Source organism: Peromyscus leucopus, chromosome 2 (assembly GCF_004664715.2).
Source record: "Peromyscus leucopus breed LL Stock chromosome 2, UCI_PerLeu_2.1, whole genome shotgun sequence".
In the NCBI taxonomy this organism is placed as follows: Eukaryota; Metazoa; Chordata; class Mammalia; order Rodentia; family Cricetidae; genus Peromyscus; species Peromyscus leucopus.
Genome location: NC_051064.1, coordinates 51,593,835 through 51,611,678, shown reverse-complemented (window position 1 = coordinate 51,611,678; position 17,844 = coordinate 51,593,835). Strand labels below are relative to the sequence as shown.

Genomic DNA, 17,844 nt, shown 5'->3' with positions numbered 1-17,844 from the left:
AGACAACCCATTTTATTTTTCTTTATGGAAGCTTATGGGATTTTTTTTATCACAGCAATTCATAATTGTCCCTAGGGTACAGCTAACTGTGAACCTTCTACCAATATTTGCGACCTACATTCAGAGAAAGCTATTTCTCTCTAAAGAACTAAGCTCAGGCATACTTCCCTTTATTGTTTTATTAAATGTAGCCTTTCCTTTACATTATTTGTTTCCATTTTGTCTCATTATCTGGGAAACACCCTGGGATTATGAGAAACATAGTCAAGACCATTACACCAATGTACTTATTTATTTATTAATATTTTTGTACTTCTTGGGAACATGCTAGGCAAGGACTATCACCAAGCTTTGCTCCGGGTCAATGTAGTTATTGAAATCATTTCTGTGTTCTTCCTGTGTTCATTCTACCCTCAGATGTAACCCATTTCATGGGCCTTCAAGCACAGAAAAAGCTGAAGAGAAACTTAAAAAACAAGAATGTCCTGAGTACCGGGAAAATTTATTAGAGTAATTTTAGTTCACTGTTTCATTATTTGATCAGTTGTGACCTACAACAAATCAGTAGCTGAATGAAGCAAGCAATTTCTTCCTCTTGCTCTAAACAAATGATCATTGCTTCTGTCACTAACAACAGGAGCTTTATGAGAAGTCACCGTGAGGATGGCAGATTTCTGAGCAAAATAAACCAGCTGCTTGGATGGTGGGGGCTGCCCTAACACTGTTAGTGAGCACATCAAGGCGATTTTCTATATGGGTACAATGATTTACATAAACATTTACTTCGGTGAAGTAATTTAATATTTCCTTAGGTTTAGTATCTCCTCTAAAGAGGGTTGTGCATGGTAGTAATATACTGATATTTTGTACACACTTTGAATCAGTGATGCTCACCTCCCCAATACCTTTTGCTCACTAGTCTTACTAGAAGAGTTTTAAAGGTACCATTATCTGAGTCACTTTCTAAAATACCTTATCCTCTATATCTAAGATCACTCAATGAATATCCTAGCTAACACCCACTACAATGATGAAACAGAAAGAGAGACTTTTTTGTACTTGTTTATCTGATGATCACTAGGTGTGATGCATGGAACTCTGATGGTGGCTGCTTGTCACAGAAAACACATGGGGGATATGGTCAGCCATGCTCTGGACCAAACCATTTCCCAAAGATTGTAAAAGTTATGCAGAACCCTTTAGAGCTCTGTAGAATCATGCAGAACTGTGAAAAACCATGCAGAAACATTTAAAGTCATTCAAAGCCATGCATAGGAATGGACTGGGCACATTTGTAAAATGTGTCTGAGAACTTGAGTTCCTGCTTATCACCCAGGTGACAGGGTGCATTGGAAACCAGAGATTGATTGTAGTAGTTTTTCACAGGAGAAGAAAAATTTATTCTAGAGAACATGTTGGATAGTCTGGTCTGCTATGTTCAGAAGATCAACTCCTATTCCATACTGTAAGACTGTCCAGTGTAGTCTTCTCATCCATTCAGTTTCTGGGCCCACCATTTTGAAGTCTAAATTGAGATAAGAGCAGTGCATTATTTTCTTTGAAAAGTTCTCACTATTTAACATCAAATGCTACAGCTAGGACAATCACTAACTTTAGATTATAAACCTTTCCAGATTGTGTTGACAGGATTCTCCATGTTAAGGTAAGAAATTTTGGTTTCTTATATCCGTGTTTTCAAGTATTTAACTCCTAGTATTATGTGCCAATCTTTTCACTCTTCCCTCCCTCTTTATATTGATTTTTTAAAAGAACAGCTTTTGGTTAGCTTCATTTTTATTTTTAATTGTGTGTATGTTAAGTATTTGTGGAGCCCACACGTGTTGGACCTTTTGGAGCTAGATTGTGAGCTACCAAATATGGGTGCTGGGACCCGAAACAGCCATTGTTCTTAACTGTGGATCCACCTCTCCAGCTCCCCTTTTGAATTTTTATCTTGTATCAATTAGATAATAGAAGGAATTGGAAAATGTTATCAAGTTGATACATGCAGATTTCATACTTCAAATATCTTAAGGAGGTAAAAAATTCAAGAGATACCAAAGTGTTAGTGAATCTGTATTGTCCATACATATGGCTGTGTTGCTTCTTACATGGACAGCATCAGCACTCGACAGTTGTCCCCACTAGCCATGGAGAAATGACCACACACCAGCATATTCCTAGAATCCCAGATAGTATGCACAGCTATATTTTTCTATACGTATATATTATGATAAAATTTATAATTTAGGTACAATCAAAAATGGCTTATACTATAATAGAGCAATTAAAACAGTATTCTGTAAAAATGATGGGAACTTCTTTATAAGGCTTATCTTAAAGTATTTTCATTTTTTTTGGATGGTGTGAAATATTTAAAAAGAGCACTTTGTGCTTCTCTTAGATCTATCCAAATTTCCAACATTCCTCATGACCCTCAAGGTCATCTTTAAATAGAATAAGGGTTAGTTGAACAGTGAGCCCTGTGACATCTAGCTACAAGCTGATAACTGAGGTGGGTACTAAGTGATAATGGGGATGAATAAAAGGACTGGTAAAGGGATAATTTATATTCCAGAGGAATGGATCAGAACAGTGGGAAATTCATCATGCTGTTTAAAATGAATCCCAATTTGAAAATTGTGAATTGTTTATTTCTAGCATTTCCTGTTTCATACACTTAGTTTGTGGTTGACTGGTAATAGAACTTTGGAAAGCTAAACCAAGGATAGGGTCCACCGACATTTCTCTTTCCTTCTCTTTCTCATTACTAAAAAGGAACAGTAATGGCAGTAATAATAATAGCAATGTGTGTGTGTGTGTGTGTGTGTGTGTGTGTGTGGCTTTTCTTGGGGAGACACAACACACAAAGACATGTCTACTCACCCTAGAAAAGAAACCCAGGACAGACCAAAGTAGTAATGGCACTAAAGTCCAGCTTGATGCCAGTGCATTTTCACTGGGATTACTTACTGGAATATGGATGAGGGGTTCACTTACAGGAGCCGAGATGACTCAGAGACAGCTGAATCACTGCAAAACCCACCCAACATCAGCGATGACTCACACAAGTCCAGCTCTGCAGCTCTCTGCACATTTCTTTTCCAGACAGTTCAGTGGTCTGAGAATTGCTCCTCCGCAGCTCTCGAGTCAGTCTCCTCCCCACCAAACAGTTATTTACTCTGGGGGAGGGGCCTTCGAGAATCTTCTGAGTTTCCATTTTCCCATACCTGTCACCTTTTGTTTACCTCCGGAGTCTCATGAGCCTCCCACCCCCTCCTGGACGGAATACTTTCTTTGGAAACCACCACATGGCACAGGCGAAACCTTCTGGAACACTCACTGCCTACGCCCTTAGCATCTTAAACTCTCTTAATCCTCACAATAACGCTGTATGAATGGGCTCTTTATCCCCCCCATCCCCATTTTATACCAAAGCAAACCAAGAGGCTTATGGAGGTCAATGACTGGAAATATTGAGAACTGGAGTTAGAAGTTGAAGCTGTACTCTTTACTTTCTGCTATATTTAATTGTATCTAAGCATATAAAACCTAATTAGAAATATAAAATACAATTTAAAGTCCTTGGGACACAGAGTAGAAAATGTGCTCAAGATAAGAAACTTCAGCCAAAGCAAATGAAAGAATGAGCCCTTCGTGAGGTATGGACATGAATTTTAAGGAACTAAATCGGATTGCAGCTGAACTCAATACTGGTACCTAGAGGGCAGGATGACAAAAATGCTTTATTTATTAGATCATTGAATTCAGCAAAACAACCGCCTGAGCAAGAAAGCCGATTTTTAATTCTAGGTTATACCTTCAGTATTCGTAGCTACAACTAATGTGTTAGCTATTATGTTATAAACAATAATCAAGATCTTCCCACCAACTGCTCCTTTTTTTTACTTATTAAAGTTCCCATTTTTAACATTTTTTGTTTTTGTTTTTCGAGACAGGGATTCTCTGTGTAGCTTTGCACCTTTCCTGGAACTCACTTTGTAGACCAGGCTGGCCTCGAACTCACAGAGATCCTCCTGCCTCTGCCTCCCAAGTGCTGGGATTAAAGGTGTGTGCCACCATCGCCCAGCTCATTTTTTACTTTTAATGTACACATTAAAAACTCCCCATCCATTTTTGTTAGGTTTATTTTGTTTTAAAATAATTATCTGACTCTGTTTCACTGCACCTCCTAACCAGTTGACTGAGTCAAGATGAGGTTGAATATCTCTTTCCCAGCCTCTGGCTGTCAGAAACTCATTGGAGTGAGTGAAGAATGCAAGCTTTATACTTTGTATGAGAAGCGCATGGCCACAGAAGTGGCTGCTGATGCTCTGGGTGAAGTGTGGAAGGGTTGTGTGGTCCGTATCAGTGGCGGGAATGACAAACGAGGTTTTCTCGTAACAAGGTGTCTTGATCCACTACAGAGTGCACCTGCGGTTGCAAAGGGGGGCATTCTTGTTATACATCAAGAAGAACTGGAGAGAGGGGGCAAGTCTCCGCAGATGCTTTGTGGATGCCAATCTTAGTGCTCTCAAATTGGTTATTGTAAGAAAAGGAGAGAAGGATATTTCTAGGCTGACAGATACTATTGTACTTTGGTGGTTGGGATCCAAAAGAACTATCAGAACCTGAAAGCTTTTCAGTCTTTCTAAGAAGGTGATGTCTGACAATATGTTGTCAGAATACCCTTAAACAAAGAAGGCAAAAGTCCCAGGACTAAAGTACCCCAGAATCTTGCTACTCCACATGTCCTGTAATGCTAACGCCGATGTGTTACCTTGAAGAAATAATACACTAGGTAAAACAGGGTGCAGGGTGCAGAATATGTTAAGCTTTTGGTGAAGAGAATGAAGGAAGCCAAAGAAAAACATCAGGAACAGATTGCCAAGAGACGTCTGTAGGTTGTCCTCACTGAGAGCTTTTACTTCTGAGTCTAGTCAAAATAAGACTTTAACAGTAACAAAAAAATGATCAAACCTTTAAAAAGAACATTATCTCTGTACCTTTAATGTTATACATTTAATTGTTAATAAATACTATTACATACATAAAAGGCTGTTAAATCAAACATCTGTGTAGGAGTTCCAACCAAGTTTTCAAAAATAATCCAACCCATACAACTGACCTCTTCATTACGGCTCCTCCAGTGACTCTTCTCAAGTGTGAACATGATTTGACCTTCATCTCCATCATGTCCTTGACTTCCTGGATACAAAGAAATACAAATAGCTACAGGGAAGACATTTCATCACGAATAATTTTTATTTCTAAAGTTCATATAAATGGCATCATACTATAAAGTCCTGCATCTTGCCTATTTTAGCTAACCATGTGTTTTCAGAGATAATTTCAATTTTGTATATGACATAAATTTGCTAGTTTTCACTCCTGTTTGGTAGCATAGCATAGAAATATATCAAAATAATATACCCATCCACTTTTCCTTTTCACGATCATTTGCCTTGTTAACAGTTTCTCTGTATCAGAAATGATGTTAGGAACTTTCATGTATGTACGAAGGAATTTCTACAGGTGTGGATAATGAATGATAGCTTATGTACATTGTACATTGTGAGGTTTGAAAGATAATGCAATTTTGTTTAACAGAGTCTTGGAAACATTTTCACAATGATGAAGAGTCCCATCAATCCCAAATCCTTACCGATACCAATAGCATGTCCGGAGTATAGAACAACTCAGAAGGAAAGCTAGCCGCAGCGAGGTTTTAATTTGCTTCCTCAGGTAGTAGCACTGACCTAACTGATTGCCTGTTTCAAACACTATTTCTTGGTTTTTGTCTCCCTTTCTCAGTATTTTCTACAAGTTCTTTAGACGGCAGGATGATATTTGTCTGTTTTAAGAGATTCCCAATTTTTGCCTTGTTTTCATTTCTTCTCTACACTTACTTAAAGAGAACAGTTTGAATTTATTATACCTAAGTTTATCAATCTATATGGTTAATAGTTTTATGCCACATAAGTATTTCTCATCATGAGAAGTGGCATGTTTTAACACTTAAAATGGAGAAACAAACAACAGCACAAAGTGGGAAGGAGAATAAAGAAATAGAAGGGAATTAGAGGGAACATGAAATAAACACCCAATTTTAGTTACTAGTGGAAATAGAAGCCTTGAGACGGTTCACAGGCTTGTTGGTATTTATACTGTCTCTTCTGTTTCCCATGGAGGCCTCTGGAGCACATTTGTCTGGATCAGTGAAAATATAATGCACAGACTTACATATATTAAACCTGCGTGTCTGCTGCTCCTCTAACTTTGGTCATGTTTTCCTATTTATTTGTTCTGAGTCTGCAGTGTGTGATATAGATTTATGTAAACATTCAGGATTTGAATCCATGAATCACATTTGTTTTCTTAGTCTTCAAATTCAGAAGGTCCTATGAAGCCTAGAGATTAGTCAATCAGTGTTTATCCACCTCCTTTTTACTTCAAGCAGTTGGAACTTCAGTGTGTTTATTACTAACTTGAAATATGGCCCTAAAACCTTATTAAACAACCCATAGTATCTCCTAAGATTGTTGTTCTTCATGTAATTAAGATCTTGTGTGCACTAAGATCTCTGCTTTAGGTCTGTATTAGTCAGGGTTCCCTAGAGTAACAACTTATACAATGAATCTCTCTCTCTCTCTCTCTCTCTCTCTCTCTCTCATATACATACATATGATATTTATATACATATATATGATATTTATTGAAATAATTTAGTGGTAGTACCCCTAATCCAACAATAGCTGGCTGTGAAAAGAAAATCCAAAAATCCAGCAGTTGCTCAGACCACAAGGCTGGATGTCTCCGCTGGTCTTCAGTATATGAGGGAATCCAAAGAAGTCCGCTCCAGTGCTAGTGATGGACAGGATGGATGTGCTAGCAAGGCAAGGCAAGCAGCCAAAGAGCAAAAGCTTCCTGTTTCCATGTCCTTATAGGTTTCCAGCAGAAGGTGTGGCCCAGATTAAAGGTGTGTCTTCCAGCCTCAAGATCTGGATCAAAGGCATGTGTGGATTCCTACTACTAGAAGTGGGTTCACCCACTTCAAATCAAGCAAAAATAATCTCTCACCATTGTGCCATCCATTTCTGGATTATAGTTCATTCCAGATATATTCAAGTTGATAACCAAGAATAGCCATTACAAGGTCTATGGAAGTCATTACATGAGTCTACCATTTTTGATTCTTGAATAAAGGCCATATTATACTATTTTACTTGTTGAATTTTATAACATTATATCTGTAGATCTTTTGTAATATTAAGTCTTTGAGGGTTTGTATATCATTGGTGCCTTTAAACTTATGATTTTTAAACACAATATTAATTCTTCATTGAATCAGAGCCTGTGACACTTAAAACTGAAATGGCTTAGAGGAGAAAAAAGGCTTACTTCACTGGTATGTAAATAGGATTTTTTTCCCTGCCATTTCTATCCTTAATGGTTGGTAATTGAAATTTAGTCTTAGCCAAAGCTGCTGTAAGTGTGAACACCTGAAGAATTCTTTCATAAATGCATTGTAACATTCTCTCTCTTTCTCTCTGAATGCCTTTGGGCTAAAAGATGTCTTGAAGAGGCATATTGTGGAAAGCCCTGGATTACAGAAAGAGAAAGTCTCTGGGGATAATTAATACTTTTCATTTCCTCTCAAAAGTTCCCTTTCTGCAAAATATTACCTATTTCCCTCCCACTTTGCTTTTAGCAACTAAGGATTTAAACACAATGTTCAAGACTTTATTAATTTGGTTTTTTTCTAGGGAAATAATCAACAGAACCATTGTGGAGCATGCATTTGTGTATGCGTGTATGTGTGTAGGGAGGTTATAAAGAACTGATCCATGTGATTTTGTAGGTTGAGTGGTCAGTAAGCAGGGGGCTTGGAAGAGCTAATGATAAAATTCCAGTCTGTTCGATTAAGTTCCAGTCTGGAAGCTGGCAGGCCTGATATTCAAGAGACACTAATGTCAAGTTCAAGTTTGAAAGCATAAAAGGCTAGTACTCTATTTCAATCAGTTGGTCAGGAGGTATGGTAAAGTGGCTTCTACTTATGGTAAAGTGGCTCTTTTGTTCTTTTTAACTATTCAACTGATTGGCTAACAACCACCAATATTGGACATAGCATTTTGTTTAATCAGTTTCAGTGATTCATATCTAAAACCACACATGTGGAACACACCCATAATGCTTGGCTGGCAATTGGCCACCACAAGGCCCAGTCAAATTGATATAATTCACCACCACAGAACAAACCATTTCTCCATTTTGTACCCATTAGGAGAAGGTTGCAAAAAGTCTTACATCTTACTTTCTTAGTTTATTGTGATATTTTTGTTTGCTATCCTTGTGGAAAATTGAAAATGAAAGTTGATTTATAAGATGTTTCAAAAGGGTGGGGAAGTTTCTACATTTAAGCCATGGTGTGTCCCCAAATTCTTGGATATTCTCAAGTGAAAGGAAAGACAAACAGTAGTTCTGCAGATCATCTGGAAGCAGTAAGACTGTCAAATCCTTCTGAAAGATACAGCTGTGAACTAGCAGTGCCAGAGAAGGAAGGGGGAGACAATTGTGTTTCTGTGAGTGCAGTGGACATTCTGAAATATATATTTCTCCTCAGAGAGACACACACAACTTCTGTAATTGAAATTGTCTCAGTGGAGGAATGAAGAGAAAACAGAATGAAGTACTAAAATCTTTGTTACACTTGATCCTAGGTAAGTGTGGCTCACAGAGAGAAACTCAATACATGACCAGACATGGATACTTTGAAAGTCTGTATCATTTTACATGTTGAAGTAATGAATGTCTATTTACTCTCAATGAAACTTAACTGAAATATGTGCAATCAAAGTTTTTTTTTTAATGGAAAAGCAAATATTAGGATATTAAAATTCATCTCTGATATATCAGTTTAATTAAAAAGGAAAATCAGGTTCCAATTCACTTGAATCCACTAATCTGTTAAAAAGTATTTATTTCCTACATGAATAATATTATTCCATGTACAGAGAACATGTCTGTGAGAATGTTCTTATAAAAGAGGCCCCAGAGATCTGTTCTCCTCCCCACACATGAACACACAGCTAGAAGTCACAACAAAGAGCAGGTATTGATGCACATTGGTTAGTGTACAGAACTGTAGTTAATAAATCTATGTTGTTTGTAAGTTACACAGTCTAGTGGAATTTGTTATAGTAGCCTAAATGGACTAAAACTGGGGTCCAGAAGAATACAATTGTAGTATTGTAAAATATGTACTAAGTATCAGCTTAAAAAAAACTTTGGTAACTCTAGGATTTTTATGTAGCTCTTTTAATAAGCAAGCACAAATATAAAACTTCTGATAGATACACAGTGGATCAAGAGAAAGGAATCAATGCACACCACGATAAAAATCTGAGACCACAAAGAAAGTAAAATACAAGTATAAGAATGAAGGCAGAATAAAAACAAAAACAAAATGTCAATTGTAAGTCCTTACCAATCAGTAATTACACTAAATTTAAATATATTAAGCTCGCCAATAAAAAGGTAGACTAGATGAATTATAAAGTAAACTCTAGCAATGATGCTTACAAGAAACCCACTTTACATTTAAGGACACATATGTTGAATAAGAAGGGATAGAAAAAAAGTCGTTTGAGCTTGGAGATGGCTCAGTCAGTAAGGCACTGGCCATTGCAAGCATGAGGACCCAAGTTCGGACCCCAGGACCCATGTAAAAGCCACATGTTGCAGGCATATCTGTAATCTCAGTCCAGAGCTGTGCAAACAGAGAGGTCTGTGGGACTTGTTGGCGAAACAACCTGGCTGGTGAGGAAGATACCCAGCAGTGATTGCTAGCTTCTACATACCTGTGCACATATCCACTACCACACCCCTACACAAAAGAAGAGGGAAGCACATCCAAATAGTGACTAAAATAGAATAATTATGGCAACATTTAAATGTAAAAAAAATAGTTTCAATCAAGACCTGTCCCAGTGGACAAGGAGGTAATTAAACAATGGTAATGGGGTTAATGAATCCAGAGTGCATAATAATTACAAATATCTGTTCAGTCAATACTGGAACACCTAAACACATAAATCAAATATGGAAAATAGTCAATAACTCAATAGTAGTTAAATTCAATCAATAGGTATATCACACAAATGGATGGTAAAAACCACTCATCTGACTCTATCAGATCTCTCAGATGCACAGAAAACAGTCTCCACGATAGTCCACTGTTAGACTGAAAACACATTTTAACAGGCATGACTGAAATTGTCCCAAGTATCTCTTCTGACAACAGTAGTATAAAATTAAAAGTCAATAACAGATGTAATTTTGGAAAATTTGCAAGTAGGGAAATTAAACAATGCCCCTCTTGGCCATGTGTTGCCTTTAACCTGAGATTCATCATGCCCTCTATGATGTTTCTTTCCAAGCTAAAAGTTATAACATTTACAAGTAAAAGCAGTGAGGATAGCTATTTTATTCTTCTAGGACAAGAAGACTATAATTTTCACATTGCTATAAATAGTGACACAAAATTAACAGAATGGGAAGGAGATGATGGAAATCAGATACATTTTTGCAATGCAAAACCATTGATCAAATCCCGTGCAACATTGCAATGAATTGTGATAGGTTTGACCTAAAATCACAAATACCAGGAAGCTCCATTTTCAGCCTCTCCATGATTATGTTATTTTTTTGGTCTGGAAGTTTGAATATCTTCCTTCTGTTCTACTTCAGGTATTTCAGAAATGGAAGTCTCTCCAGCTGAGTTTCTTGAACTTGAGACTGATGGTACATGGGATGCATTCTGTCCAACCTGCTCCCTCTGAGTATTCACCTCTTTAGCTGGATTTGAGTTGGGTACCAATATTTAGGATTCCATCAACAGGGATTAATCATTGTGGGCACTCATTTCTATGTACGCATAGCCTCAAAAGCAGGAAGTTAAGATCAGCTTGAGATCCTCAGTCTCAGAAAGCATGGATTTTTTGTGTTTTCTGTGGTTTCCATTTCAGGATCACTGCTTAGGTGTCGCTCTGTCACTGCTTAGGTGTCAGTGTGCCTGACATCTGAAAAGAGGAAGGTGCAAGTGAGAACTCCCTCTTGTTGGAGAAGACATCTGATAAAAATTCTCAACACATTCGTGCAAGTGAGAACTCCCTCTTGTTGGAGAAGACATCTGATAAAAATCCTCAACACATTCTGATTTATTTCAGCCAAATTTCCTTGGGCATGTGGCCACACCTGGCTTCAAAAAACAATATAAATTACCATCTCCCTGCTGGGGACAAGAAGTCTTTAACTCCAGTCAGAATAGGCATGCCATTTCCTAGACTAATTTTAGATGTTGTGATTTGAATGAGGACCCCTCCATAGTCTTATGTGTTTGAGTGTTTGGTTCCTAGTTGGCAACGCTGTTGTGGAAGGTTGTGAAAACTCTAGGAGGTGAAGACTTGCTAGAGGAAGTGGACCATGAGGGGGCAGACCCTGAAACTGAATAGCCTGGTTCCTCTTCCTGTTCCTCTCTGCATTTCTGGTCCTTGGAGATATGAACAAGCAGCCTCCATCTCCTGTTACCACAGCCTGGAGCCACTGCTGTCACATCTTTCTTCCAAGAGGGATGAACGTCTTCAAACTGTGAGCCAAAACAATCCCAAGTCCCTAAGCTACTTTCTGTCAGTTATTTGGTCACAGTGACAAGAAAAGTAACTACCATAACATACTTCCCAAGCAATTAAGAATTACAGATGAGATCAGGCATATTCAGCATGGTATGGTCAGAGACAAGGTGCAGAGGCTCTTGAGCTCAAACTGACCTGAAAACCACCTTCCTGGGACTAGCTTTCATGATACCATACAGTGCCATGCAAACTTCTAAAGGAGGGAGGGAACTGATAGTCCTACCCAACTATGACACCTGTGAACCACAACAATGACCATGGCATGATAAACCTAAGGATGAGGTCATGGCACCCATTCCTTGACAGTAATCAGCAGCTCTCTAATTGGACTTAAGACCTGTTCAGCAGGAAGGAAATCGTATCTGGCATTGGAAACCTAGTCCACTACCTAGTGCTAGTGATGTCAAGTATATTGGAGGGGAATCTCCAACTTCCACTTTACTAAACCAGCATCACCCTTAACTACATTCTAAATATTTGTCCTCCTACTCATAGATAACTGTAGTCCTCACTCCTCATTAAGTTATCTTCTTGTTATAAGAGACCACTACAGAAAATAACAACCAATCAAAACACAGAACTATAGAGCCCAGTACCAGTGGATACGTCTACAATACACCTGCTTAGGGAATAATATGGAAAAGGGGGTAGAAAGATTGTAAGAGCCAGAGGAACATGGAATTTATTGTGTATCAGAAGACACACCTATAAAACCTCACCAACATGACTGTCTCATCATCAGCTGAACAAGGACAATGGCAATAGACATGCTCAAGGGGACAGGAGGAAGCCCAGGAGGCCTCAACCCTGCACAAAGAACAGCAGGCACCCAAGGAGGGCTGAGAGCGGGAGAAATGGTCTTCTCCTGAGAAGGGCACTCCAACTGGCTGTCCAACTCCAAAGGTCAGCTCCTAAAACATAATCATAAGTAACACGCAGATTGAGCAGGTTGTACTTAGGTATTTAGGAATGCGCGTGCGTGAGTGTATGTGTGTGTGTGTGTGTGTGTGTGTGTGTGTGTGTAACAATCTATAGAGAAGGGGAGAGAGGTAAATACAGAAGAAGAAAGGAAGAGGGTAAAATTACAATAAGGATGTCTGAAAAAGCCATAATGAATTATACTATTAATTAATTGCCTGAAAGAACTACAGTATACCCAATTTTGTGTATAAATATACACACATAATTTTTTTTTTTTTTTTTCGAAAGTTTTCTACTTTTTTCTATCATTGTAGGCTGTCGAACTACAGAGATCCCCCCCCCCACTAAACGCCCACCACCCCCCTTACACACATAACTTTAAAGCACTTTTCTCATCTGGGCTGAGAACTTAGTCACCAAGCCATGGCCAGTCAGAATGTGGCCACACCAGTCTTTTCCCTAACTTCAAGAAGGTCACTGCTCCCTAGGATATGTTCCCCTGGGGCTAAGGTAGCATGTTAGCATGTGTTCCCAGTCCTCTCACAGAGGCTCAGCAGAAAATGTCATTAAATTATCCCAGTGATTTAAAGGCAGACATTTCTGATCTTACTCTCTGCGTCATCCCAAGTGTGTGCATACACATTGACTAAGCAATCACGTGGAGGATGAGTGTCATAGCGAAATAGAAACACTGTCATCATCAGAATGCCTGTCACAGACTCTCCTTTTTGTCTTCTGTATTTAATAAATTCCTTAGGAGAAATTGAATTTAAAAATAGGATCTCTCACACATTAAAAGTCAAAGAAAATCATTCCGAAGGAATCCAACCTGAAATAGAATGACCCTGCTTTCATGAATAAATGTCCAAAGATCAAAATTCTTAGGGTTAAGTTCAAACTATTTCTACTTCCTTCACTATTCTGTTTACTTTTAGCTGAAGGTGTGTGTGTGTGTGTGTGTGTGTGTGTGTGTGTGTGTTGTGTGTAGTTTTTGTTGTAGATCCCTACTGTGCAGCACAGGGTTGTTTCAAACTCAGCATCCCAAGTGTTAGGGTTACAGCATATGCCTGGCCAGCTAGAAGTCCTTGAGGTCTTGATAAACTCTAGATTCTGTTTGAAGCCACAGTCTGGATTATATCTCATTGGTGTGAAAATAGTTTCAGGGCCTTGGAAACCATGTTAATGCAATGACCCCAAAATGAGCCCTCCGCAGTTTATTTCACTGTCTTGGTTTATGCTGATAGTGTGGCTCTCATGGATTGATCATAACCATTAATGCCAGAACCTCATTAATGTCTGCTGAGATGATGGGAATCCAATCTCTGGCTTTGCAAGCAGCTCGAATGGCAATGGACCTGCCGTCAACTTTCCTGGTTGTATCTCTCAGCAGACTCCTTCCATCCCAGGTCTTAGAGAGGCTTTCCTAACTCTCCTCTCAATCACCTGTAAGATCTTTTATCATGAATCACTGTGCTGCGTATCTTATTGTGCTTATAGCCGGTCTAAGTGAAGGCCAAGAAGATTGCTTTCTTCAGCTGCATCCCAGTGGTGAGAGAGGCTTCCTGAATACATCAGCCTATCTGTGTTTGTGGAATAAATGTTTGTAATAAAGAGCAAAACTCCCTCAATGTCTCATCTCTGTTCCTGAGTCTGAACTGCCTTTAATTTCCTTTGTTCACAATTTCTGTTTATTACCTTTATTTCTTCATAGATCAACTTGGGAATCTATTCTTGATTCCCTGCTATACAGAACGGGGATTTTAGGCTCAATTTGTTGCTCCCACAATCTGTCCACTGTTAGCAATATTACTTCAAAGATGACAAATTCCACACTGAATCTCTGTTCCTCATTATGGCAGATGGTAGGAAGTGACTCACTCATGGCCACTTCCAACAGCGCTTTTCCCCAGCATTGGCTCTGCCCCTTCTTCTGCCTTGCTGGGGAGGCAACAGCCATTTTGTAGTTGTGCAACAGAAGAAAAGACACAAAGATATCAGATCCTCATTAAGACACTGACAAGGTTATCCACCTAGGGTTGAGGCTGACCCTCGCATGTCCCTCTCAATATTCTTAATGCTTATTTTCTTGTTACTTTCAACTAAAAGTGCTACTAACTGATGCACTTTTTGGGCCACATGTTGTTACTGTCCTTGACTCCCCAATTATGAAACAGGGAAATGAGGGTCCCTGTCTTTCTCCTCAGTTGTCTTCTCTGGAAATTTCTCTTTGCTGTATCATTATTTTACCATCAGGGTTTACAAATTCTTACATGCTGTTCTGTTATGGTAATTAACCCCTCTCAGGGTTAGTCTTCAGAATTAATCTCATATTTGATAAATAGTGAACAGCAATATAATTATGTCACCATCAGTCACAATTAGAGCCTCAGATTGTGATTGGATTCAGAGACACACCTGAACAGCCCAAAGGGGCGTCTTGAATTGCAGGGGACTGTGGTTTCACGGCTCACTAAATCGTGTTTTAGTTGGTTCATTTCATATTTTCACCATGACTTTCTTATATAGCTGTTTTCTAAAGCTTGTACGTGTGTGTGCCTGTGTGTGTATCTCTCAGTGTGTGTAGTATGCATATGTGTGCATGTATGTGTGTGTCTGTCTCTCAGTGTGTATAGTATGCATATGTGTGCATGTATGTGTGTGTGTCTGTCTCTCAGTGTGTGTAGTATGCATATGTGTGCATGCATGTGTCTGTCTGTCTCTCAGGGTGTATAGTATGCATATGTGTGCATGTATGTGTAGCACCAAGGTTGACATTAGATTTCTTCCTCAGTTACTCTTTACCTAAATGAGACAGGCTCTCTTACTGAATCTGGAGCTTGCCATTTGGCTAGACTGGCTAGCTGATGAGCACCCTAGAGCTGTCTGTCTCTGCCCTATAGTGCTGGGGTTACAGGTGTGGTTTGCCATGCTCAGTTTTTACATGGATGGTGGGGAATTGAACTTAGGTCCAAATGCTCGGCCAGGAAGCCCTTTATTTTAGCTGAACTTGAAAGTTAACTCTGCAGGTTGTGTGCTAGTATTACTTAAAGGATTCTTTATTAAATACTTATTATGTCCCAAATACATACTAAGATGTTTTAGTCACTGAAATAAAAGGAAGTATAAAACACTGTGTTCTGTGCTATCATGAAACATATATTCTAAATTAATTTCTAACTAAAATGTCTCAACTTGTTTATGAATACCCGTTGACATTAGCAGCCTGTGCTTTTAGGCATCCGGTCATTGTGCAGACAGAAGCACTGTGTCCCAGCACTCCTGGCTCAGTTCCCGCCAGCTCTCTTTTCTCCGTTATTAGAATTAACTCAGCATGCAAGCACTTTCTGTGCAGACAGGTATTAAAATTGCAAATCAAAATGACTGTTTTCATTTCCCTTTTCCTAATTAATTAATACTGCAAACATAGATAATATAGTCTCAAGACACCTGTCGCTCTACCTCTCTTATTCTGCACCAACCCCACTACCCACCACCACCACTCTTCCAGTCACATCCCCATCCCACCTTCAGGAGTTTGGGTTCTGATTTGTAATAAAATGGATTGACCCAGGTTCACTCATATGGCACGCTGTGAAGCTGTCCATTGGATCATGAATAACAGTGTTTACAGCAGTGAAGACAAGGATTTCCTCATCCTCAACAGCACTAGCTTGCCATTAGCTCTTCTGGGCAAGGCAGTGTGCCCCATGAACCCTTCCCCATTTTTAAATGAATAATTACAGGCCCAGGCTTATATAGACTCTATGTAGGCAAACCCAGCTGTTGTGAATTCATGAGTGCACAGCCATGTAATGCCCAGATGAAAACATCATCCAGCTCTTACATTCTTTCTGCTTCCTCTTCTGTGATGCTCCCCGAACTCTGGAGAGGGTGATATGGGCATCTGTTTAAGGCTGGGCACCCAACACTCACTTGTTCTTGGCGCATTGACCAGCCACAAGTTTCTGTATCAACTGCTGTTTATAAGGAGGAGCTTCTTTGATAAGGGCTTTGACACATATTTAGGATGCATTTTGACAACATGTTCACTTACAAAACAAAAGTAATAGGTTTACCCATAATGCCTATGGCTTTTCCAGTCGTGAGCCTTTGACCAGTTCACAATGTTGGTCATGAACTCCTTCCTATTTTTATTACTGTTTCAATTCTCATTTCTTGTCATGGATCTGTTTAAATTATTGTTTAAATCATCATTGTCTTGTTCTAATTTTGATAGGTCACTTGCATCTAGAACATTATCCATTTTACTTAGACTCTCCAATGTAGTGGAATACAGCTTTAGCATGTGCTGATGATTTTCTGAATTTCACTGGTGTCTGTTATAATGTTTTTCCTTTTTTTTCTCTCTGGTTTTATTAACGTGGCTTTTCTCTCCTTTGGTTAATTTGACTGAAGTGTTTTCAATCTTACTTATCTTTCCAAGAACTAACTCTTCAATTCATTGATTCATTGCATATTTTCACTTCAGTTTCATTGATTTTGGACATCGTCTTAATTATTTCTCCAGGTCTACTGCTTTTGGATTTGATTTGTTATTTTGTTCCCCCTGCTGCAAGTCCTTAAGGTGCATCTTGAAATTATTTAAAGTTTTTATGAAGATTTTTTTTAAAAAAGTTTATCTTAAGTTAAAATTAAGTAACTTTGTATTATACGGATGTTTGATTTAGGCACTAGGAGCTGTAATTTTTTTCTTTTTGGACTGCCTCCATTGTATTCCACCGCATCTGGTATATTGTATGTTCATTTTCATTTCGTTCTGGGTATATTTTCATATCCTCTTTGATTTCCTCAGTGACTCATTCATCATTTCATAGTGCGCTTTTTGGCTTCCATGAGTTTATGTTTTGTGTTTTCTTTTTTTGGTTTTTCAAGACAGGGTTTCTCTGTGTAGCTTTACACCTTTCCTGGAACTCACTTGGTAGCCCAGGCTGGCCTTGAACTCACAGAGATCTGCCTGGCTCTGCCTCCCGAGTGCTGGGATTAAAGGTGTGCGCCACCACTGCCCGGCTGTTTTGTATTTGCTTATATAATTTTTTCTTCTTAATATTTAGCTTTTTCCACTTTGCTCAGATAGAATACTAAATGCCATTTTGTTTTTTCTGTATTTTTGAGACTTGCTTTGTGTCCTCATATGTGATATATTATTTAGGATGTTCCATGGGATGCTGAGAAGAATGTATATGGTGAGGGTGCAGAGATCTTCTATATT

The 17,844-nt window shown here is 38.7% G+C and overlaps 1 pseudogene; it reads left to right on the top strand.

Annotated features, from left to right (window-relative positions):
- Nucleotides 1-4,214: 4,214 nt before the first annotated feature.
- Nucleotides 4,215-17,844, top strand: part of LOC114703275 — a 71,364-nt pseudogene continuing 57,734 nt past the window's right edge.